Here is a 27,147-nt window from a genome sequence, read left to right on the forward strand (position 1 = left end):
ATACTAGGTAGTAATTTTCTTTTAATGTAATTAGCATCTTGTTTAATATTTTTATGATCTATGATAGATCTATTATGAAAATCAAAATCCTTTTGAAATAAGTATGTTATGAAGATACTTTTCATTATATAAAGTAAAATGAAAATTTAAAAAATATAATTTGTCTAACTTATGCTGGAAGTGGGTAGGAGGACCTATATTATGTTTTGTTGAAATGATAGAATTACAATTTTTGTTTTTGAATTCACTCTTCTATGTGTGTGTGAATTTTTAAAAGTATGTGTTTACCATGAAATGAAATATAGATATAATGATATCCCACAGGCCCTTCAGAGTTAAGAGGTGTGCAAATTGAAAGAACATTCAAAATGTCAAGTGAGAGAATTTTGAAAATCATATCTAAAAGTGAATGCTTTGCAAATATTTATCTTAGGAGATCGAATTTAAACTGATATCACCAGCATAAATTAGTATAAAGTTTTGAAATCCTCTTTATTTTCAATAGGCAAAGAAAGTATAAAAGTCTTAATAACAAAATTAGAAGCTATTATACTAAGGCATTCAAAAATTGAAAATCAACATTTTATGGCTAAAGCATACTTTTATTTTCAGAAGAGCACAGGAAAATTTCTAGGGAAACATTGTAACCTAAGTACAATAATAAATATTTGACTCTCCTCTTTATCCCTACCCCAGAATCACCCTCCAAAGAAAATTACCTCTTAAGTTTTAAAATAGGAAAAAAAAACCTGTTAGCTAGCAAGTATGGAAATTAAAAATGATATAAAAATTATGCTTTAAAATGTTTTGGTAAATATAAGGCAAAAAGACTATGTTAAGCTTGAGAACTTGGTATTTCATTCTTTTTGTGAGAATTTAGTTCTATGGGACCTAGAGCTGAAAATACATTTTATGCCATAGGGATTAAGGACTAGATGCAGAATTGGGCTCAGAATTCTATTAAAAGCCCCTTTGGAGTTTGAAAAGAAACACAATCCGAGGGCAACAATAGCAGTACAGCACAGTCACTGTGACGAGCAATAACTCTTACATGCTTATGTCAGATTGATTAATTTTACCTTCAAACAACAGATTTCTGACACAGTTGCATGACAGAGAGCCAATGGCAGTGAAGAGTGAGTGACAGAGATGTAGCTGATAGAAAGGTGTAATTAACAAAGAAAGTGCACATCTCCTTTGACAAGGTTGACATTACCCAGCAACATTAGCCAAGAAAGTATGATGGCAGTTTTAATAGGATAAAATAAATCTATCATCATTGGCATATGACAAAATTGTTTATCGAGAAGATGTAACTCCAGAAAAAAAAGAGAATAAACAGTGAAAAAGTTTGATACAAAAAACATATCATGTCAGTAAATTATATATGATTTGACAATGTAATAAAAAAATCAAAGAAATTCATAAAAATTACAAAAAGAACATAGCCAAGTGATCAAAATGAATAAAGAAAAGTCATGAATAGAGATATCAATTTTGTGCAATGACACGAAAGAAGCGGAGAGACAGCTATAACACAGGATGACAGCAAATAATATGTACAAAATTTGGAAATCATGCTTTCAGTTTGTTATTAAGTAAAGCATGAAATAACAAGTATCCATCATCTAAGGGGCACACGAATAGAAGTTAATAATCAAAATACTGTACTTAAGACTTCATAGGAAAATATAGTGCACATCTTTATCAATATTAATGAACACTAGGTAGTATATGAAATTCAAAACTATACCCTCTAATCACACCAATATAAACTTTAACATTCAATTAAAAACACCTTTTATCTTGCCACTCACTCCCCATCACCAGTTTCTTTAATAGAAGTTTACCTTCCATGTACATCTCATTACATTAAAAATCAAGAGAAAGATATTTTAGTAGCAATCCTAGTGAACTCAGTTTACTCCATGTGGCCGGGTGTGGTGGTGTACTCCTGTAATCCCAGCACTCAGGAGACAGAGGCAGACGGATTACCATGAGTTTGAGGCTAGCCTGGGACATATTATGAATTCAAGTCCAGCCTGAACTACAAAGGCCGACCCAGTCTCAAAAAAAAAAAGAAAAAGAAAAAAATTTATTCCATGTGTCAGAAAAAAAAAAACTTGTCACTGATGAACTAAAATGCTTAAATTGAAACAAATGTAATTTTTAAAATATGCTTCCCACTTTACAAAGATCTCAAGTTTTTATAATTAATCTATTTTAATGAAAATATTGGTTAGTATAATAAAGTTTTTGGTCATATAAATAATAAATCTAAAAAATATCCTGTTTCATTCTTGGATCCTACAGTCTAGTGCTTTAAGTGAACAAACTCAAATTTCTTTGGCCAACCTGGGAAGACATTATATCCATATGAAGCACCATTGCACAGATGGTATGTCTTATCCTTATGTTCCATTTAGGCATCCCATTTTATTTTGTTTATGTATTTATTTTAGCCAGGTAATAACTTTTAATACAAACAAACTGCTCATTCAAAAGTGATCACAGAACAACTCAAAATGCAGAATAAGGATGAGGAACATTTGACTGGCCTATATATTTAGCTCTTACTGTATGAAACCTAAAGCTTTTCTTTTGTAGGAAAAGTAAGTTGTAATTTCAGTAGACAGACATACAGGAGGACTTTGTCACATAGACTAGTTTCCTTTTAGTCAACTATTTCAGGCTGTCTGTATTGGGATACATTTCCATGATGGGCTGTGCTTGAGCCTCTTTTGCAACCAGCTTTAGCTCTGCGACGCGCTGGGCCATTGTCTCCTTTCCCTGCTGTGCAGAGATTCTCTGCACCACTTGCTTCTCCACCCAGTTTGCCATGTGCTCTTGTTCCTTTCTATGCATCATATTCTGCACAGAGATATGATAGTCTAGGCAATTCTTTACCCCCTTATACACTCTATGTAACCGTTCCCGGTAAGTAACCTCCAAGGCCATAGCAATGTTATATTCCTCTGTACATCAAAAAGGTAGTGGCATTTCTGAACAAGTGCCTGCTGTGACTTCTTCAGTTCAGTTGCATCCTGGATTTGTCTCATGGAAGCTTGTTTTGCCTCTTATAGATGAGTAGTTTCTTGCTCATTGAATTTGTCAATAAATTCTGCAAAAGAGGCACCATATTTTTTAATTACAAAGACAAGTAGCCCTACTACAGATATGGTAGAGAAGGTCTCTAGGGTAGTAACATATTATTCTTTGGACAGAAAATACCAGATAAGCCCAGTTCCAAGCACGTAGGGTCCTGTTACACCAGTTTTAGGATTAAGGAACTGGAAGAATTCCTCAGAAATCAGCCCAAGACAAAATTTTCCACCATATTCAGGAAGATGCAGAGGAACAAGTCTTGGCTGCCCTATGTGAAGATCCTTGTTGCCAGCCATTCCCCTGGTCCTAGGAAACCTGCATTCTTCAGACAGGGGGCCTCTGTAGCAGTGGCAGAAAGTACCACCCGGGATAACACGGAAGGTCCAACAAGCAGTCTTAGTGCCCCTGTGACCCTGACTTGAGACTCTGATCAGGGCAAGAGCAAGATGGCCTCTGACCAGGCATCCCAGTTTAGATGTAAATAGGCTATTGTCAAGAGACCTCCCACCTATCCTATACTTTTCTGATGAATCATTAAGGAAAATTATATCATAGGTTATTTTTGAACCTAATTCAATTTAAAAAGTTAATTCAAAATTGAAATTTAGTATTGACCAAGCAGTAGAGTCAAATTTACCTCAAGTGAGTATCTATTTTATTTTATTTATTTATTTATTTATTTATTCATTTTTTAATTGAAAGGTTTGTATTTCTTAAATTGTTTTATTGGTTCATTGTAGGTATACAACACAATTACAGTTCTCATTGGGAATTGTACCTTTTCATAATGCATTTTGGTTCTTATTTTTTCCCCATTCCTAGCCCTCCCTTCACGCCCTCCACCCTTCCCTATTTACAAAGACTTTATTTCCATTTTTTCCATTTCTCATCATTTTTTCCTTTCCCTTCTATCCTTTCCCCTCCCCCTCCCACTACCCCTACCCCTTTGGACCTTTTCTTCCTAGTTTGCATTATCAATTATTCATTCTAATCATTGGTACATTTTAGGTATACAATATAATGACATCCATCATTGGAAATTTGCACCTTTACATAGTCTTTCTTGGTTCTTATTTTTCACCCTTGCACAGCCCTCCCTTCAACCCCGCCATTCCTCCCTATTTACAAAGATTTTCTTCCTATTTTTCCATTTTCTCATATTAATCCCATTCCCTTCTATCCTTTCCCCTTGCCCTCCCACTTCCTTCCCCTATGCCCCTTTTCTTCCTATTTCACATTACCTATTATACATTTAGTCCTTATTTACACTTTCAGTTTCTCACACCAGAGAAACTATTCGGTATTTATTCATATGTGTCCTATTTATCTCACTTAAGAGTATTGCCTCGATGTGCATCCACGTAGCTATAAATGTCTCTAATTTCTCATTTTTTATGGCTGAGTAGTACTCCATTTTATAAAAAAGTCACATTTTCTTTATCCAGTCTCCAGTTGATGGGCATTTGGGCTGTTTCCAACTTTTAGCTATTACAAACTGTGCTGCTATGAACATGGGCTCACATATATCACTGTGGTATGATTCATTTAATTCTTTGGGGAAGATCCCTAGCAGTGGAATAGCAGGGTCAAATGGGACTTCCAGTCCTAGTTCTTTGAGGTATCTCCATACTGATTTCCACACCGCTTGCACCAGTCTACACTCCCACCAGCAGTGGACCAGGGTTCCTCTTTCCCCACAGCCCCACCAGCATTTGTTATTGGTTGATTTCATGATAGCAGCCATTCTTTCTGGAGTGAAGTGGAATCTCAGCATTGTTTTCATTTGCATCTCTCCAATGACCAGTGATGTTGAACATTTTTTCATGTATTTATTTGCCATTTCTACTTCTTTTTCTGAGAAATGTCTGTTCATTTCAGCTGCCGATTTTTGGATTGGGTCTTTAAATTTGGGAGGTCTGATCTTTTTAAGTTCTTTATAGATTCAAGATAGTAGACCTTTGTCTGAGGAAGAGCAGGTGAAGATTTTTTCCTACATTGTGGGTTTCTCTTCACACTGTTGGTGGTTTCTCTTGCTGTGCAGCAGCCTTTTAATAAGAAGAGATCCCACTTGTTGATTGTTTGTGCTAGCTCATGGGCAACTGAGGTTTTGTTCATAAAATCTTTTCCTACACTGATGTCTTCAAGGGTTCTACCTAACCTCTGTTTCAACTGGTTCAGAGTTTCTATTTTAATTTTTAGATCTTTAATCCATTTTGATTTTAGTTTAGTGCATGGTGAGAGATACAGGTCTAGTTGTAATCTTTGACAAGTTGACACCCAATTTTTCCAGCACCATTTATTAAAGAGGCTATCTTTCCTCCAGTGAGGGTGTTTGGCTCCTTTGTCGAAGATGAGATGGCTGAGTGTGTCTGGCGTTGTTTCTGCATCTTCTAATCTGCTTCACTGGTCCTCAGGTCTGTTTCTTTGCCAGTCCCATGCTGTTTTTATCACAGTAGCTTTGTAGTATAGTTGCAGGTTGGGGATTGTGGTACCCCCTGCCATGTCTCTGTTACCTAGAATTGCTTTTGCTATTCTGGGTCTCTTCTTGTTCCAAATGAATTTTTGGATGGTTTTCTCAAGGTCTATGAAGTATGCTGCTGGGATCTCAATTGGAATTGCATTAAATCTATATAGCAGTTTTGGAAGTATGGTCATTTTCACTATATTAGTCCTTCCTACACAGGAGCAGGGGATTTCTGTCCATTTTCTGATATCATCTTCAATCTCTCTTGTCAGAGTGCCATAGTTTTCAGAGAAGAGGTCTTTGATTTCTTTCGTTAGGATGATTCCTAGGTATTTCAGTTTTTTAGATGCTATTGTGAAAGGAATTATTTGCCCTATTTATCTCTCAGTGAGTCTGTCTTTTGTGTAGAGGAAAGCTATTGGTTTTTGAGTGTTGACCTTGTAACCAGATAGTTGAGTGAATTTGGTTATTAAGTCTAGAAGACTTTTGGTGGAGTTCTGTGGGTCTTCTATATAGAGTATCATGTCATCTGCAAATAATGACAATTTCACTTCTTTATTTTATATCTTTATTCTTTTTATTTCTTTCTGTTGTCTAATTGCCATGGCCAATGTTTCTAGAACTATATTGAACAAGAGTGGTGATAGTGGACATCCTTGTCTTGTTCCTGATTTTAGTGTGAAGGATTTCAGTTTTTGACCATTTAGTATGATATTGGCTGTTGGTTTTTCATAGATGGCTTCTATCTGTTTGAGGTAGAGACCATCTATTCCACTTTTTTTGTAGGGTTTTTATCATAAATGCATGTTGGATTTTGTCAAATGCTTTTTCTGCAACTATAGAGATAATCATATGGTTTTTGTCCTTGGCTCTATTGATATAGTGTATTACATTGATTGATTTGCATATATTGAACCATCCCTGCATCCCTGGGATGAATCCCACTTGATCAGGGTGTATGATCTTCTTGATGATCTTCTGCATTCTGTTTGCCAGTATTTTATTAAGGATTTTTGCATCTATGTTCATTAGTGAGATTGGCCTATAGTTCTCTTTTTCGGTTGAGTTTTTCTCTGATTTGGGGATCAAGGTGATGCTTGCTTCCAGGAATGAATTTGGGAGTATTGCTTCCCTTTCAATTTCATTGAAGAGTTTAAACAGTAGTGGCAGTAGTTCCTCTTTAAATGTCTTGTAGAATTCAGCAGTGAAGCCATCAGGGCCCGGGATTTTCTTAGTTGATAAGTTTTCAATTACATTTTCAATTTCATTGGTTGATATTGGGTTGTTCAGAATTTTTAGGTCTTCTTCGTTCAACTTTGGCAATTCATATGTATCTAGGAATCTGTCCATTTCTTCTGTGTTGTCCATCTCATTGGCTTATAGGTCTGGAAGTAGGTATTGATGATCCTCTGGATTTCTGCTGGGTCTGTTGTCATTTCACCCTTTTCATCCCTAATTGCATGGATTTCAGCCTTTTATTTCCTTTTTCTCACAAGGTTGGCTAAAGGTTTGTCAATTTTGTTGACTCTTTCAAAGAACCAACTCTTGGCTTCATTGATTTTTTGTATTGTTCTCTTTGTCTCCATTGCATTCATTTCTCCTCTGATCTTTATAATTTCCTCCCTTGTATGAACTTTGGGCTTGTCCTGCTCTTCTTTTTCTAGAAGCTTGAGGTTCAACATCAGGTTGTTTAATTGGACTCATTCTGTTTTCCTAATATGCGTATTCACTGCTATGAATTTCTCTCCTAAGACTGCTTTCATTGTGCCCTACAGATTCGGATATGTTGTATTGTCATTGTCATTTAATTGAAGGAACTGTCTGATTTCTTCTTTAATTTCCTCTGTGACCCATTGGTTATTCAGAAGTGTGTTGTTCAATTTCCATGTGTTTATGAAAGTTTTTGAGTTTCTTTTGCTATGGATCTCCAATTTCATCACACTATGGTCTGATAATATACAGGGGATAAATTCAACTCCTTTGCACTTACTTAAACATGTTCTATGTGTGAGTATGTGGTCTATTTTGGAGAATGACCCATGTGCAGCTGAGAAGAATGTGTATTCTGATTTTGTGGGGTGGAAGACTCTGTAAACAACTGTTAAGTTCATTTGTTTAAGAGTTCGATTGAGTTCTAGTATTTCATTACTTATTTTTAGTCTAGTTGATCTATCTATTTGTGACAGTGGGGTGTTGAGGTCCCCCACTACAATTGTTTTAGTGCATTTATGACTTTTCATGTCCATTAGTATTTTTTTTATACAGTTGGGTGCACTAGTGTGTGGTGCATAGATATTTATGACTGTCATCTCTTCCTCTTGGATTCTTCCCTTTGCAAGGTTTTAGTGTCCTTCTTCATCTCTCTTAATCAGTGTTGGTTTGAAATCTACTTGATCTGCAAAGAGGATTGCTTTTCCTGCTTTTCTTTGGGTTCCTGTCACATGGAGTATTGTTTTCCACTCTTTAACTTTCAGTCTATGAGTTTCCTTTTGAATTAAGTGTGTTTCTTGTATGCAGCATATTGTTGGATTTTGCTTCTTGACCCATTCTGCCAGTCTATTTCCTTTGATTGGTGAATTGAGACCATTAACGTTGATGGTTATAACTGAAATGTATTGACTTGTCATTGCCATGACTTTTTCTTTTTGTTGGGTTCTCCCCCTTTCCATTTAATTTCTTGTCATGCCAGATGGGTTCATTCTGCTTTGCTTCCTGGGGTTGTGATCCTCAATGTCTGTTCCTAGGCTATTGTGTAAAATTCTTTGGAGTGCTGGTTTGGTATTCACAAAGTTCCTAAGGTGCTCTTTGTCATGAAAGTATCTTATTTCTCCATCAATTTTGAAAGGTAGTTTTGCAGGGTACATCAATCTGGGTTGGAGAATGTTTTCTTTTAGGGCTTGGAATATGTCACTCCAAGCTCTTCTTGCCTTGATGGTTTGTGTTGAGAAGTCTGCTGTGATTCTGATGGGCTTTCCTTTGTATGTGATTTGTTTCTGTTCTCTGACTGCTTGTAGAACTTTGTTCTTCTGCTGTATTTCTGGAATCTTAACAATTATATGCCTATGTGTAGATTTGTTTTGATCAAGGCTATTTGGAGTCCTATATGTCTCACTTATCTGTATGTCAAGCTCTGTTCCCCTACTTGGGAAGTTCTCTGCAATTATTACTGTGAAGAGATTTTTTTATGTCATCTCCACTCTCTCCTGTTTCTTCATTGACCCCAATCAGTCTTATGTTATTCTTTGCATCATCTAGCAGCTGCTGGATTGATTTCTCATTTTCCCTTATAATTTTGAAGCCATTTTTCTTTTCCTGGTCACTAATTGCAACCTTTTCTATATCTGAAATTCTGTCCTCACATTGGTTCATTCTGCTGTGTAGACTTTCAGTGGAGTTTTTCATCTCCTGGAAATCCATTTGCATCTGTTTTATGGGTTCCATTTGTTTCTTATGTTGGGATTCCATCATGTTCCTGAGCTCCTCTCTAGATTTATTAATCATGTCTTGCACTAGGGGTACAATTTCTCCTCTTATCTGAGAAATTATTTCTGATTTCATTTTTTCCAGATCTCCTTTGGTTGACAGTTCAGGGGGTCCAGGTGGTTGAGTATCAGAGTGTTCCATCTCATTTCCCTTTGTGTTGCTGTAGGTGATCTGGAAGTTTGTTTTTGAGACTTATTTACGTGTTTTCTCATTTCGACTGGGGCAGGAGCCTGTTAGTGCTTGCATGGATTACCTCCTCTGAGCTGGGAGAGGTGGGACAGGGGCCGGGAGCAGCGGTAGGGATGGTGACCCAAAAGCCCTTTCCTGTGTGCTGGGAGCAGCAGGGGGGATGGTGGCCGGGAAGCCCCTTCCTCTGGACCAGGAGCAGTGGGATGGCGGCTCAGAAGCCCCTACCTCTGGGCCGGGAGCAGCAGGACAGAAGGTGGCCCAAAAGCCCTTTCTCTGGTCTGGGAGCAGTGGGAGGGATGGTGACCGGGAAGCCCCTTCCTCTGGGCCAGGAGCAGCGGGACTCAGTACCTTGGTCTGGTGGTCTGGTGTCCTCTGCATCTTTGTAGTGTGGAACCAGGTGGCTGCCTGTCTGCAGTGGGGTGATTCGGTGTCTTCTGCGTGACTCAGGACCTCGGTAGGGGTGCACATACCTAATCAAAAGGTTCTGAAGCAGGGTGAGACTGGTGCAGGTGAAGAGTACCTCAAAACCACTGTAGATAAAGAAGGGCATGAGGTGGCACAGGCGGAAGTCACACACGTGCTTGAAGGGCAGCTGGAAGATGTTGCCCCAGCCCATGCTGCTCAGGTCTATTTCTTCGGTGTGCTTGTAAGCGGTGCCGCACTAGCCCAGCACCTGCAGACGGGATCTGTGAAGGCTCGTGAGTATCTATTTTAAAAGGAGAAAATATTTAAATTAAAATATATGTCTTCCCTGGAGGTAAGTCATGTTTCCAGTGAAATATTCAAAATTAATATCATATAAAAATCATTACCTTTAATTTCATTGGAAGAACAAAAGAAATTAAATAATTGTGGCATGAACCAAAATATCTCATCCAAGATATGCCAATATCCCCTCACAACACTTCAGATAAGTTTTTAATCCTCTTGAAACTTGATTTACATATTTGCAAAATGAGAATAACTATTCAAATGTTTTCATGCAGTAGAAAAATCACAGAACTTTTCTTCTTTCCATCACTGTGATAGAATTGATGTCAAATTTAGGGTGTTTTATCTTTCAAGCACATTTTGCAATGGATTATTCTGTTGTATGCAGTTACTGCCAATAAATACACAAACATAGATGTAAAATGACCAAAAGTACCTTGTATGTGTAAGAATTCAGATATGTGCACTGTTGTTCATAAAGAGAAGATAATAAATTAATAAAACCTAGCTCAAATTTTGAATAAATATTTGAGTGCAGTGAAAGAGGAAACCATACACATACTCTCATAATATTTATTTGTTTTGTTTTTTTTTGATACCAGGGATTGAACTCGGGACCTTATGCTTGTGAGGCAGGTGGCGGAACCACTGAGTTAAATCCCTGGCCCTCTCTTATAATATTTATAAAACTATGAAATATGGAGGTCAAACATGCAGACAGAAAGATACAGACTTCATTGTTAGCAGTGGTGGAGACTGGCTTTTAACCACGTCCAGTATATTTTATATTTCTGAGCTTCAATAATCTTTTAAATATAATACTACTTCTAAACTTTTCCTTATTCCTTTTGAATTAAAAATGTATATTAATATGATAGAATAGACAGCTTGTCTATTCTTTAATAAGAGATGCTTTAATATATAATTTGTCAAATTATGAGTTGCTTATATGTTTCTACTCAAATTTATAGAACTTTGGAAGAAAAAATAGGCAGAATCTGGATGGGCTTTGTTTTCCTTGGTCTTCTGGAATAAATAAAATTATGTATTATAAGAAAATAAATTCTACCCGCTATCAGTGTAAAACCTAAATAGTTTTATCAAATAAAATATAGATCGACTCTATCATTCGAAATATCCTTTAGTTTTCCTTTTGTTCTCTAAGAAATGGAAATATATGCTCACTTTTTATAGCACCTAACAAAATCTAATCATACTGTCTGCTTTAGGCTTTTTAAAGAATCATTAAGTAGATAGCTGAGATAAGAGCCATTTAATGTTATTCTAACCCTGACATTGAATGTATTAAAAAGTGACAATGAAAAAAGAACTGGTCAGAGTGGCCCATTTGAACTTCTCAGCAACACAGGCAGTTTAGAATCAGTATTAAAGTAATGCCCCAGTTGAAACCATTTTATTGTGGCTCAACTCTATTTCATTCTTTAAGAACAATTCAATAGCATTCCAATTGTGTTTTGCTTGAAAGTGTTACTTATTCAAACTAACATAAGATCCTAATTGAGATAATCAAGATTCTCAATCAAGTTCAATTTGTGGTTCTAGAACTATAGAATTATTTTTCTTCCCTCATTTCACACATGATTGAAGCCTTATTTTTTTAAATGCTTTCTTCCTTTTCTCTCCATTGTTCATCAATTTATTACATGAAACTTGAGTTTATGAAAGTTCCATTTTAAAAGCCTTCAAAATTTTTCAAACCTTAGGTAAATTATTTAGTAAAATAGAAGGAAATGACTTACAGAAATAAGAAAAAGAAAAGGATATTTCAAAAGCAAGACACAAAGTCCTGCTTTCACCTTATGTTGATTTAATACATTCAAATGGAAAATGTTAGTACTTAATATCTTGGCTCAAAAATATTCTATATATTGTGTGTAATATAATTTTCACAGCATGTTCTTTTTCCTTGCTTAAAAGAATCTAATAGTATAGTTGAAGTAAAAATTAGTGAATATAAAATTGATAAAAGAGAAACTCTTGGTCAAGATATTTGTATTAACACATTTTGATATGTATCCTATTCTTTAAACAAAAACCATCAATTAATAATATATTTTAGTAAGGGAATAAGAAACATCCACGAACATGAGATGCTCTTGAATTTACTTGTGTTTGCTTTAATTTCAGTTTAACAATAACCTACAGCCTTCGGACCAACTTGTGTTTGCTTTAATTTCCCTCGTCAGTATTTTGTATTTTCAATATACAAGTCTTTCATATCTTTGATTAAGTTTGTTCCTAAATATTTTATTGTTTTTGATGCTACTATATGCAAGGTTACTTTCTTGTTTTCTTTCCAGATACAGTAGTCTCTTGTTAGTGGATAGAAATATAACTAATTTTATATATTTGTTTTGCATGTAAAATTTTCTGAATTCATTTATTGGTTTAGCAGTTTAATATGTTATTGTTTTTCTGGAGTCTTTTTCTTTTTTTTTTTCTTTTTGGTACCAGGGATTGAGCTCAGGACCTTGCACTTTCAAGGCAGGTAACAGAATCACTGAGCTCTGAAGTCTTTTTCTATGTTTTATTTTTCTTTAATAATTCAAGATCTAGTCAAGAAATAGTTTCAGAAAATCCTTATTAGAGTTTGGCCAAATAGAGAACCCTTGCTATTGTTAAAGCCAGGTGTTCCCTTTGATTAAAAAAAAATATGAATTTAGAATAATGACATGTAAGCAAATAGTTTTGCCTAGGCTAAAATTTTCATGAGCTGGTACCTGGATGAAATATCCATATCCTTGCAGACGGCTCTGCTTATGTGTGGAAATGGGCCCACATACCTGGGTTTTTCTGAGACTGGAAAACCCTATTGGTTTCCTGTATTTTCTCAAGCTTCAGAAAATTGCTACATTACTTGAAGGAAGTTCCTCATTGTGAAATTTTTAGTTTCACTGCAAACAAGACAGAAAGATCTACTCTTTCCAACAGTTATCTTAAGCACTCAACAGCAAGCAGTGTTCTTTCTAGAGTGACTCTGGAATCTAAGCTCTTACTATCATGGCTCAATGTGTGCTGTCATGTCATAGGAGACCCAGGCTTGATTTACCCTTAGTTCTCAGAGAAGTTTGGTTATTTTAAAAAGCCAGGTGTTCAGATAAACATCCAGTTACTCTAAAATTTGATCTGTATCTCTACCTTCTTCCTTCTACCTTTCAAATTCACTGTTAAAATAGTCCTGGAGTATTTCAAAATCAGCAGTGATTTCCAAGATTTTTCTTAACCTTGAACAATTCTTCTCATAAGGTATTGCCTCTAGGTCAATAGGTTTTGTAGTTACAATATAGCATGAATTTGGTTCAGATACATATTGGATGTTCATCCTTAGAGTCATGGATACTGCCACATATAATGAACACATATTTCATAGATACAACAATCATCATAATCCAGCTATGTCATGAACATTGCTTCAAGTAAGTCTGAATCATTTTTCTGAAACTTAATTTCTACCCCTTGAATACATGCCTGGTAACAGAAAACTAAAACTCTGTTTCCATGCTCATGCAGTCAAATTAACTTAAATATTATTCTAGGTTTAATCAATAAACAGAAAAGAAAAACTTTAATTATAGTTATTGAGAACTCACTTGTCTCCAATTAATGCCATTGATGGCTAAATTACGGAAAACTTACACATGAGGAATTTTCACATCTATTGTCTGTATAAGATTTATTATCTCCAGTGAGATAAGTGTTACCATCATTTTTAGAGATAATGACAATTGAAACTTAGTGAAATGAACTATGTTCCCTATGTTCAATGACTGAATCATGCGGTCTTTGCCTCAACTACATGCCACCTTTTCCCCCGGTTTCTAATTACTATAATTTACATGAGAGAGACATTTGGTCCTGCTGCTTCCGGAAACCAGGAAAATTTTGAAACTAAGAGTCAGGAAACTTGAGAGCTTGAATTTTGACCTACTTGGCTTACCAGACTATGTTTTAATTACTATTTCAGAGGATAGATAGAAAAAGATAATAATTAAATGGACTTTCAATTGAATGTTCTAAGATTCTATCTACTGTACATAAGAAAATCATCAGTAAATATGATCAAAGTGGGAGAACATTTTATTCTTTATGTTTTTATTTAAAAACATTTTAAAATTGGATTTTGGGAGAGATAAAAGAAAAACATTTAACAAGAGACAAAAGAAAATAAATAATAATGGCATATCTATGCTTGTATACAATTTAAATTTGTACATAGAAAGACACTGTAGGAGTTAAATAGAAGAATTAGAAAGGAAAAAAAATATTTCTTGAAAGAAAGAAAAATGTTTCTTCAAGAAAGAAAACAGCCACGTGAGTGCTTCTGTTGGTAGAGGAAGATTTCAACATTTTAATTAAAGAAGAAATGCATAGACCTAAAAATACAAAGGCTTTGAATTTGTGTAGGACAAAAAGGAGGTCAGAGAAGATATGGAGCAAAATATTAGCAATGATGATTTGTGGACAGTAGGGCAGAAATCAAAAATCTTAAGAAAAGCAAATTGACATTTTTTTCTTTTTTAGTTTTTTCATTAGTACATGTTTACAGTAAATGATTACATCCTGGGAATTTGTGCATGTATATAACACATCTTTAAAAATGTATGAGGTGGGCCCGGGGTTTAGCCCAGTGGTTCTGCCGCCTGCCCTGCAAGCTCAAGGACCTGAGTTCGATCCCTGGTACCAAAAAAAAAAAAAAAAATTTATGAGGCAACAATTTGGAAAACCATGAATAAAGAAGGCCTGAATGAGAAATAAATTTTTAAAAGTGAGATTTTTAATGATAAGGGATTCCGCAAATGCATGGATGAATTGCTGTGCAAAATATCACATACAAGGTGGCTGTACATTTTAAATTTGAAAATGATCCTTATTGCCCAGTTATATGACTATTTTCTTAAAATTTGCTATGAGCTATGAACAATTCAATGGAAAACAAACCTTCAACAAAGAAAGATCCTACCTAGTTTTGTATTATATATTAGCCAAAGTTAGATAAAAATGTTTATATCTTTATGATTTATTTCAGTCAAGGGCACAAATTGAACAATTGAAAAAGGTGGAATATGAAACTACTTCCCTAGAAGAAACAGAATTCCCAGGATATTGAGGCATATAAAATATTAGCCATCCCATATGCATTCAGTTATATACATATTCCCTGATGAATATTTTTAACTATAAAAGCCCAAAGCATACAGTGCTTATGTTGCTGAAATATTTTATTTATTTAAAAACCGCAAAGGCTCTTCAATTTTGTTCTCAACATCCCAGAACAGCAATCCCTAAAAAGGCCTCAATAGGTGAGGGCAATATGATCTGTGCCTGAGAAAATTCTTTGTGGATACTATGTCTCTAGTTAAGATTCAAGTTTTTCTCTATTTCCATGAAAAATGTACAAATGTATATATATACATTAAGCAATTTTATTTTGATTTGAAATGAATACATTTACACTTTCAGAGATACATAAAATAGGTATGTAAATCTTAGTTTTAAAAGATCTTCCCTATATAGGTGAAAATATGAGCATATTTTAGAAAATATGAAATACTGTGGGGGAAATGATCATTGGGGTTGTTTTCACATGGTATTTTGCAGATCCTTTAAACACCTCAGAGACGCCGATAGGGTCAGCACATGGAAAGAAATAATATAGGATCAGGACACATTCTTTACCACCTCTCATTCTTCACCAAATTTCCATGCTTTAAATGTTTATATATGAAGACTAAAGTTCACTGATAAAAGGTCTCAAAATCAAAGTTTGAAAAATATTTTGACTGGATGAAACTAATTTCTTTCTCAATACTTTATTACAAAAATCTTCAAACATAAAGAAAACTTGAATTTCATAATGAGTATCTATATACTATCTACATTCTACAATTAATTGTTTTTACTTTGCTTACTACACATGGCATGTATCCACACAACTTTTTATTGTTCCATCAAGCTATGTTTTATTTTGTTTACTTTCATACTTTTAAAAAAAATTTCAAAGCCCTTCTCCCTGAATACTCCAATATGCTTGTTTTTATCTAAAGTTAATTACTTGGTCTTTTGAATTAGAATTTGAATGCACAAATCTTTCATGTATAAATATTCATCATTTAATTTTGAAAATTTAAATGTACAGAAAAATTCAAAGGACTACACAATGAACATCTATGTATGGTCCACTGGATTGTATAATAAATAGTTTGTTGCATTTTTTGTCACATACCATTTTGTCTAAGATAGATAAATAGATTAAATTTGTATTGTTCTTTCCTTGTGTTTTCTAATTAAATAATTATGCTAACCTATAGAACTTGTTTTATTTTTTTCTGTAAATATAGATGATGATAGAAAGATGATGGACAAAGAAATTAGATAAATAGATGATCAATACGATTGTATTGCACACTTTCAATGGCTGAATTGTATGATATGTGAATTATATCTCAATAAATCAATTTCAAAGATGTATTCCTTTCTTCTTTCTGGCTCAGGAAAGCTATGTCTTCTCTGTAAGAGAGAGATCTGTGGAGGAGATCTTGTGTGTGTATGTGTGACATATAAAGAATATATGTAATATAAAACTACTTTTTTGAAATTGCATTACTTTTTCTGAGATCTAAAAGAAGAATTGGTGGGTGAAACAAAAGCTTGTCAGTATAAAGACTAGTCTGTCTGAAGACTCTGATAGAAGAAAAGTGTTTGATATATTTCAGAAATAAAGACCAGTGAAGGTTGAAAGAGCAAGAAAGTGACATCAATTAAAACAAAAAAGCATATCAATGGTTACAGAAATTACTCCTTTGAGCTTTTGCTGAGGAATGTGCATTGTGGCACTCTGAGTACAACTGCGGTGTCAAAAGCAGGATATTGGCATGATTCAGGTTGTTTAACAAGGGAATTCTCCTTTTTGTATAAAGAATGTATTCCTTCATTTATTCACTTAGCTATTACCAGAAGGTATTTTATGTGGAAGGCATTTTATTAGGCACCATACTAGTCATCACCATAACTGACAAGGCCTCCCATAGAGCTTTGATGCTAATGTGGGGTGGGAGACACTGCAAGTTATCAAAAATTATATTTTCATGTAATAATAAATGCTATAAAAATGGCTGTGATAATGTGAGAAGAAAGTGTGTGGTGCTAATTTAATCAGTGGTAAGAGAAAGTGTAACTGAGTTTTGATACTTGGACCGAGACCTTAATATTAAAAACAATTCACCCATGAAAATATATAGATGAAGAGCACCCAAGGCAAAGGAGCATCCAAGGCAAACACAATTGTTAAGGCAGAGACAGGCTAAGCATGGGACCTAGGTATATGTCCAACCCAAATGTGTACCTGTGGTAACCAGAGGAAACCTACAAAAGTAGCACTGTATGTTATAGTCTCACACTGAAAACAAGCCAACAGTCCATTAACACTAGAATAAATATTATTTTGTAAATAAATTAAAAGGATATCATGAACCACATTAAGAAGTTAAAAGTCAGTCCTATAACAATCTGAAAAAATTCAGAAACATAAAAGATGATCATTATACCATTATTTTTAAAATCTATTTTCTTTTCAATTTCAAATTTCTATTAACATGCCAAAGCATTTTAATTAAATTTTCTAACCAAACCAGATATCTAATAGAAGAAGTGAGTTTGATCAAATTATTTTCCTAGACCTTTCTCATTTTCCATGATTGACTTGTTTCTGCCAGTGTTATCAAATAGAACTTACTGTGTTGATGGACATGGACCGATGTCTGTATTGTCTGGTATGATACCCAATGGTCACATGGGGCTATTTTGCACTGGATGTGACCAGCATGACTGAGGGATGGAATGTTTAAATTTAATAATTTTGCTTAAATTATCATATTTAAAATGCTCAATATGGAACCCATCATGGACATCATTAGTACACTGTGGAATCCCTGTTTTCCTAACTCAGTATTTCCTATTTTGCTTGGGGGTTTGGAGTAACTTCATTTATTTTATGCTTTTGTCTGTTCTTCTCATCATCTCTAAGCATCAACCCTCAAAGAACATATCTTTGTCTAAAGAACATATCTCTAAGTAATTACAGCATTTATTATGAAATAAAACATTGAAAAACATCTACCCCAATTACAAATTTCATATGCTTTTGGAAGTTTCCATGATAGAATAAAGGGAATATTTAAAAAATTTACAAACCACTTGTCCTATATGCAAAAATTTGAGATTGTAGACCATCATATATATCTCAGAACTTGTGAATAGACTACAAATGGAGAGGAATTGAGATTTTCAAAATAAAGGAAAGCATAAGTAGTTCTTCCATTTTGCATTCCAGCTGTACCTTCACAACTAAGTAGTTCAGAGTATTTATAATATTTGTATGCAACATTTTAGAATATTAAAATATAAATAATTTTCAGACATTGTTATATAAACAAAAATATGGATTCTTTGCAAAAGAAAATTAATAGCATCACAATGTGAAAAGACAAAGTAATAAATGCAAGTTAACTTCTTGTCCCACAGTCTTCTAATAATCAAGTCACCTGGAGAACTTGTAGATTAATTACCTGTTGCATAGTTCAGACTAAATGAGTCAGATTCAAATTTTAGTATAGATCATGATAGTGATAATAGGTATAGAAAACTGGCAAAATAGGACTGCCAACAGCTATTTATCAATAATGAAAATTGCCTAAATCTTACAGATTATATGCTTTACTATATTGGGGAAAATGATTGCAATAAAAATTAAGACCCAATTCCATAGCACTATTTTCCAGCTGGATAGAAGACTTGAGAGAGTCGTGATACAAAAAAAAATAATTTCATAATATTCTGCACTTTTTCCCTTTTATATAAGAAACCCAAATAAAAGAAAACCGAAGAGAAATAAATAGGAAATAGGGAGAAGTTTAAATATATCCCCAAATTACAAATTTCATTGTTTTAAAAATATTTCAATATATATGCTAGTTGGTTTCATTTATACTACTAGTTTATTTTAGTTTGCTGAGAAAGGGATTTGCATTATTACCTTTCTTTTTATAAGAATGACTTTGGTTTATGTCTTGTACTCTGAGTAAATGCTTTCAAGATAATGATACACAGTGTAAGAACTATTGTTATTTTCTTATTTGATTATGAAATTTTGCTTTAACTTTCATATAATAAAAAATGTACATTTAAAAATGTCTTTGCATGTTTACTGGAAAAGTTGCATTTGAAAATATAGAATATAGAACATGGTTCCAGGCTACATAACTGAGAAAACTGAAAGAAAAATGTAAATGTTTAGAGACATCAGATGACATTATTTGTGTGGTTTTGAGTTTGCTATTTCATGCAACCCACCCAAAGCTTCAAATACATATTAATTTTATTTACTAGATAAAAGGAAATATTTGTCCTGAACTCTATTTAGGATTATTAAAAATCACTTTCACATACATATACAAGAAATAGCATGAAATTCCTAATGTTTATTATTTCAAACATTCTACAGAAAGTATTTGGCAATGTAGAAGGAAATCTTGACACAAAATTATATAAAATAGGTATTATATTCCATATGCAAGTCAACACAATTCTGGTGTTTTCCAAATTCCTCACACATTTGCTAGCAATAAACAATTAATTATATTAAAGGAAAAAATTTTGGTGACTTAGTAAACTTTCACCACATAAGACTTTGTAGGGAGTATAAGATTCTCAAGTAAATTAAGAAGCTGGAGAGGCTTTTCGTCTCCCGGATGACACCTAGAATCCGAAAACTTTTAACAACAGAAATTTGTAATTCTGCGACAGTTCATATGATCTACGTAGTTCATGTTGTTGTGCATGACCCAATATTTAAGGAAATTCTGTTACTTATTTTACATATAGAGTGAAAAAGAAGAGAGAAGATAACAAAAAGGAGTAAATTATAAGTCAAACCAAAAAGACTACCAGAATAAAAACAGGCAAGTAAAAGCAGCTGAATAAAACTATATTTGTGATATATCCCAAGTTCTTATATCTATGGTATGAGAATGTTAGAAATATATACTTGTTACCAAAGGCATAATTCATCTATATTGAATCTAAAATGCACGATTTGTCCAACTACATAATTAGGAGAAAAAGAAACCAAAAGTGTCATTTCTAGAAGTGCTGAACATTTTGAATACACATCTCAATGAGGGAACAAATGCTGTTTTTGTTTTTTTTTCTAAAGTGTCTATTTATTTATACCTAACTTTGATTTTTATTTATTTATTTTTGGTACCGGGGATCAAACTCGGGACCTTGTGTTTGTGAAGCAGGCGGCAGAACCACTGAGCTAAATCCCCGGGCCTTCAAATGCTGCTTTTAATAACTACACATCTAAGCTGAAGAATTCTGCTATTATAATCAGAAAAATCACATATAAGAAAAAATCTGTTGATAACAGCCAAAAATATTTTAAGGTGATAACAGATGTCTTTATATTTTCATCTCATTGTTGTGAATATTTTTAAATGTGTATAAGTTTTAAAGTGATAGAATTACAGCACTTACAAAATATCAAAAGGATCATAGCCTTACATACGTGAATCTAATCAACTATAATCATGTTATTTAATTTTTAAATTTTTTAGTAACTCATTATCTTTTATTTCTATTTGAAACAGCTGTAAAACAGCAGTGAAAGACCTTAGATTAATGTTATGCTTCAAAATTTACAAGTTGTTACTTGTACATTATCTTAGTATATCTTCCCAACAATTACATGTGGTAAAATCTCCATTTCAGAGTACAGATACACTGAAATTCAGCCAGATGATTTTTATATAACCCATGGTATTTCTCTCATTTAAATCACAAAAATGCTAATATTAGTTATTTTTCCACTGTGGTTACAAGTGTTTTTTGTTTTAATTTCAACACAAATAATCTCAAATGAATTAAAGAGAAAATACTAAAAATTTTAAGAAAATAATAATAGACAACAATTATAATATTACATATCAAATAAATTTTACTTGTTGGAATATAGGATTTATATTGTTTTTTGTTGTTGTTTTTTACGATGATCAACAAATGCTAATTTACTCACATGGTCTCAAAGAATCACTGCATGGCTTATTAACTTTGCAACAGAAAATGCTGGTGACCATTCCCTTAAGCACAAGGTCAGTTTTAGTGTTGCGGGCCAGCCCAATGTTGTGTGCCTTCTGATGTGATGCAACAAAAGAAGGGTAACATGTGCTAGACACTGTTCATCCCGAAGATGTTTGATCTCAATCTGATCATAAAGAAACAACCAGAGAAATCCAAAAGGTGGGCAATTATATATGAAAATTAGCTGAAATTCTTCAAAAAATTCACTGCCATGAAAAACACAAATGAAAACAGAATGGGAGGAGACGTTTCTAAATCAAAAGAAGTTAAGGAGACCCAACAACCACACAAAATATGTAACAAAATATGTAATCCATGACAAGATCCTTGATCAAATACTTAACACAGCCTTAAAGACAGTTTGGGAACATTTGATTATGAACTGGATGATTAATTTTCTTAGGTAGTCAGAACTGTGCTGGCAAATGTCTTTATTTTCAGGTGGTCCTGGAGATACGAGGAGTTTTCGAAGTGTCATGATGTCTACAACCTTTTGAATGTCTTCAAAAGGTTCAGGAACATATGTGATGTGTCTATCTGTGTATCTTTGATATGTATGCATGCTTTTACATGTGTGTGTATGTATGACATTTGACATGAATGAATGCTCTCACAAATGGGGCAAGATGGTACAAATGTGTGTGTTTAGGAAAAGTATTATGGGAATTCTATTCTTTGTGTGTGTGTTTAGGTTTAAACATCATGAAAAAGAATAAAAAGGGAAAGGAGCAGAAGGAAAAGAATGAATGAAGGCCCAAGACCGTGGCAGGGGGCCTGCTGTGTGGGTGACTCCAGGCTGTTGGAACAGACAGCCTTGGTGGGCTGGCTCGTACAGAACAGAGATTTCTCCCTCAGTCCTGAGGCTGGAGCCCTGACAGTGTGGCTGGATTCTGATGAGCTCGATCTGGGTTGCACGCTGTTGTCTTCTGGCTGCATCCTCATACAGCAGAAAGAGGGCAAGCAAGCTCTCGGGTCTCTGCTGCAGTCTCTGTCTCTCTTTTGCTGGCCTGGGGATGGAGCCAGGCCCCATGCATGCTGGGTAAGCTCTCTAACCTGGATACTCTGGGTCCCTTTTATAAGAGACACTGATCCTGCTCACCAGGGCTCCATTCTCATGACCTCATTACCTCCCAAACCCCCACCTCTTATTTTTAATCTTTTTTTCCTGGTTATTGGGGATTGAACCCAGGGCCTTCACACTGAGCTACATCTGCAGCCTTTCAAAATTTTTATTTTGAGACAGGATCTCGCTAAGTCACCAAGTTGCCCAGACTGGGCTCAGACTTGTGATTTTTGTACCTCGGTCCCCCAGTGTGCTGGGATTACAGATGTGCACCACCATACCCAGGCCCTGCCACTTAATAATGTACATTGGGGGACAGAATTTTATGACTTCTGGGGAACACAAGCATTCAGTTCATTGCAGGAAGACAAGAAAAAGAAAGGAACATTGGGACTTAGTCCCAATTTGGAATAATGCTTGGGGATCCACCTGAGCGAAGCTACAGTGTCCAGGACTTGCACATACTTTCTTAATGCAATTATATAGCACACTTTCTTGTATAACATATGTTCTTAACTCAAGATTTTATATTATAAAACATACTTTCTTAATGCAGCAAAAAACAGCAACAACACTTAACACTAGAAAAGTGGAGAGCAGAGAGTCCTGCATCAGGAGTCAGGACGCTGGGGTTCTGGTTCCGGCTCTGCACTGAACAGCTGGGAGGGGGAAGTTAGCTCTCCTGGGCTCTTGCTCTGAAGATGAGCAGATTGCTCCAGGCGCCCCCCGAGGTCCGTTTTCTCTCTTCGGTTACACAGTTGTAGCCACCTGTCCTTACCTATGTGACCGAGAGCCACCTGAGCTAAGCGTTACTGAGATGTTGTCACGCCTGCCGTTTCATTCTCTCAGCTCGGTTTGTTTCTCTGACCTGTCTTGGCCACCTTGTTTTGAGAGGTGCTGACGAAACAGGGTCCTCGCAGAACACGGCTCTTCGAGTGGAACTGTAACAGCTGCCAGGTCCTGGTCCTGTCCGCCCTTGGCTTAAGGACAGAGCTTCTCCTGGATATGGCTTTCTATTAATAACTCTTCCGATTTTCTCAAGCTAACAAGTCCTTATGGTAGAAAAATCTGTTGCTCATCTTCAATGCTCTGGATCCAGGGGGAATCTTCGTGGAAAGGTCAGCCACGAGGCAGGGAGGAAGTGTCTGGTCATGGTGACCTGCTAGTTCTCCATCCATCACCTTCTGCCCCTCCTCCTCCTCCACCGTATGAGGAGGGGGGCAAGGAGATGCCAGAGAGAAACAAAACAGCTTTGGGGGTACAGCAGAGAGAGCACTGTTTCAAGAGCCCTGCAACGTGAGTCTTCTCTCTGGTTTTATCCGTCTGGCCCAGGAAGGGTGCTCCCTGGCAGCCAAGGGCCGAGGGCCGCCTTAGAGACAGCCCAGCTGAGGAAGCGGCAGGACGGCGGGGGCCATCCCGACTCCTCCTCCGCAACCCCAGGGCAGCCCACGTGGCGGGGAGATGGTGGGCGGAGGGCTAGCCTGCAGCCCCCCGCACCCCGGCCCCCCGGGGGCGCTCTGGGCAGGCGGGAAGCCCGGCCCTGGGGGGGATTTGTATTGTTATAGATACCATAATTTTTACTTGAGGAATTAAACAAATTCGGGCAATTTTTGCTTTTCTCTTACATTTAAACTTTATAGGTAGGATAAACATTGGTAAATATAATTAATGCATACCACAACCTCTTTAGCAATTTTTTTTTCCAGTACCAGGAATGGAACTCAGGATCTTGCACTTGCCAGGTAGGTGCAGCGCCACTGAGCTAAATCCCCGGCCCTTGGAGATTTTATAGATATAGATATAGATATAGATATAGATATAGATATAGATATCTATCTATCTATCTAAGATATCTATATCTAGATAGATAGATAGATAGATAGATAGATAGATAGATAGATAGATAGATAGATATAGATATAGATATTTGTACTGGGATCAAACTCCAGACCTTGGACTTGCCAGGCAGGCGCAGCTCTGCTAAGCTACATCCCCAGCCCGAACATAAAATTTTTTAAACAACTTCTTTTTTAGAACAATTTTAGGTTCAGAGAAAAATTAAGATAAAATTACAAAGATTTTCCTTATATTCTCTTCCCTCACACATACATGGCCTCCTTCACCATTGATACTCTCCACTGGAGTAATACACAATCACAATTGATGAGCCTATACTGACTAAGCATAATTACCCAAGTCTATAGTTTGTGTCGGGTTTTCTCTTTGTATAATCAATGAACTTGGACAAATACACGATAACATTTATCCATAATTATAATATCATACAGAATAGTTATACTATTCCCCAAATCCTCTGATCCACTTACATATATCACGCTGTCCCTAAATTCTGGTGACTTTTTCCTGCCTCCAAAGATTTGTCATTCTCAGAATGTCATATAATTGGAATCATACAGTAGCAGCATTTCCAAATTTTTTTCTGTATTACATGGTAATAGGCATTTAAGGTCCCTTTTCTTAGTATGATAGCTCAGTTCTTTTAATCCCTAAATATCACTCCATTGTCTGTATGTATCACGGTTTATTTATTCAATCACCTACTGAAGCATATCTTGGTTACCTTGAAGTTTTGATAATTATGAATAAAGCTGTATAAACATCCATAGAAAGGTTTTTGTGTAAACACATTTCAACTCCTTTGGGTAAATAGCAAGGAGTATAATTGCTAGATCACATGGTAAGATTATATTTAATTTTATCAGAATTTGCCAGTGTTTTTCAAATTGACTTTAAAGTTTTGCATTTCCATCAGTAAAGAATGAGAGCTCTTGTTGTTTCCCATGAGCAGTAGCAGTTGGAACTGTCAGTGTACTGTATTTTGGCCATTCTGATCAGTGTATAAGGGTGTGATATTTAATTTTTAAGATAATTTAAAAGGAAAACACATTGGGTGATATTAGTTGTAATAAAACATTATAATTTTTCTCATAATTATGATTTTCCTTTGAGAATTGTCAACTGTCTTTGGCTCTACCAATTTTTTACATTTTTTCCTTACATGATCTCTTACCATATACAAGAGAGCTTAATACCATTAAGCTTTTACTATAGTTTTCAGTGCAGAATCAATTTGGCGTTAGTGACATAAAGTAAAAAAGATATTTGTGAATGTAATTCTTTGTACGTTACTCAATTTTAATCCTTGGTCTTAGCCAATGAGTCATTTTTTTGTTTGGTCTTAAAAGATACATACAACTTTATTGATGAGTTTCTACTTTTGTTAATAAAAAAAGGAATAAATTATTTTATATAAATGGACTACATTAAATATATTTATCTATTTTTTGGTTTTGACAGAATTCACACGAAAACATGTTCTGGGACAGTTAACTGTTTTTGAAGGTCATCTACAGAACAGCAATAAAACATGACTGTTCCAATGCCTGCCTTCAGAAAGGTCAGTTGTTTGCAGCCAATTATCTTCATTTGGTTTAAGAGAGGTCAGGGATCTTAAAATATGATGAACACATTTCCATGATATTCTATTCAGAATTTATATTAACTTAATGAAGGATTCTAAAATTTGTAAAATTCTGTTGGCCAAATATTACTTTATATGAAATAAAGTTAATGTTAAAAATTGAATTCTGGGAGAATGTGCTACAAATTTCATAATGAAATAATAAAAATGATTACTATGGTCCCAGGATCACACTAGCTATTTCCTAGATTTTTTTGAAGTACAGTATCTCTAACTTTTCTGAATAACAACCCACTTAAACTTTAAATTGAATGTGTCTATGTCCTATAACAATATCATTATCATCTGGAATAAAGGTAATTATTTTACAACAGTAAAATTACATGATAAAATACAAAGTCTTTGTAAATAGGGAGAGATAGAGGGCTTGAAGGGAGGGCAGGGGAAAGGGGAAAAAATAAAAACCAAGAGAGATTATGTAAAGGTGCAAATTTCCAATGATGAATGTCATTATATTGTATACCTAAAATGTACCAATAAAATAAAATTTTAAAAATACAAATATTTCACCTATATGATACTATAAAGAAAATAGCATGTTCAAATACAATTTATATTGCTTCTCATTTCAACACAGATAACCCATTGTGACTGAAGTATCATTATTTCTTTTTAATTATCAAGAACTAAAGCCTATAACTGTTGGTTATCAAATATTGCTAATGTAGATTATCAATTCAACTGTAGTTGGGGTTTTTTTTACATTTTATTTGATTGGTCAAAATAAAACAAGTGTCTGCTATATATGAGTAAGACCCAAATCTAAGCCATCCATCTCGAGCAGAGTGTTCATATTCACAAAATGAATTCTGGTGTCTGGTGTCTATTCTCGCCCACTTACATGTGACAGAACTTCTCCTGGCAAACAAACTCTGATGATATCAGTCTTGCATAGAGCTCCTCTGGGCTTTTCTTCTTGTTATTTGGTATGGCAATTTTACAAAACCACAGCACAGTATTCATTTCTGAAATTGCTCTTAGCTTCCAGAGAGTGCGAGCTCAGGTGGCATTTTCTTCTCTTGTCTCCTAGTTGTGTGCATTAATGGAGTGTTCTGCCTCCCTGAAGGACCATTATAGACCTACCATCTCTTTGTTCAGAACTTAAATTGATTGACCACATGTCATCAGACTTTCAACCCATACCATGTTTCACCATTCTTATCAGTAGAATTTACTACCCACTGGAGGACACAAATGATAAAGTATTTACTATCCAGCCAATTTTTTTTCTTTCCTTGCCTTTTACCAAGTCAAGCCACATGCTTTCTGCAATACAAGAAGTAGTTTCTGCCAACAAAAAAAGTCAGAAAGATAAGACATGGGCCAAATGAAAGTAAATGTGTTTACATCTAAAGTTAGTAAAATAATATTTTCTTTTCCTCTGCCTTTATTTTTAGAAGATATATGTTTATACATTAGTTTTGATTGTAACACATGCAGCAAATACTGAAAAGATCACAGTGCAATACAATC

At 34.9% G+C, this 27,147-nt stretch overlaps 1 long non-coding RNA gene across 1 annotated transcript in view; it reads right to left on the reverse strand.

Annotated features, from left to right (window-relative positions):
- Nucleotides 1-261: 261 nt before the first annotated feature.
- The window catches only part of LOC110345138 (uncharacterized), a 147,131-nt gene continuing 120,245 nt past the window's right edge, over nt 262-27,147 (reverse strand). Inside the window, exons 2-3 of the long non-coding RNA XR_015443396.1 lie at nt 9,590-9,947; nt 262-3,121 (exon numbers count right to left, since the gene is read on the reverse strand). This is a non-coding gene — a long non-coding RNA (uncharacterized LOC110345138). The remainder of the gene's footprint in view (nt 3,122-9,589; nt 9,948-27,147) is intronic.

Source organism: Heterocephalus glaber, unplaced genomic scaffold (genome assembly GCF_053883595.1).
Source record: "Heterocephalus glaber isolate CG9 unplaced genomic scaffold, H.glaber_assembly_v1.0 deba00001569, whole genome shotgun sequence".
Classification (NCBI taxonomy): Eukaryota; Metazoa; Chordata; class Mammalia; order Rodentia; family Bathyergidae; genus Heterocephalus; species Heterocephalus glaber.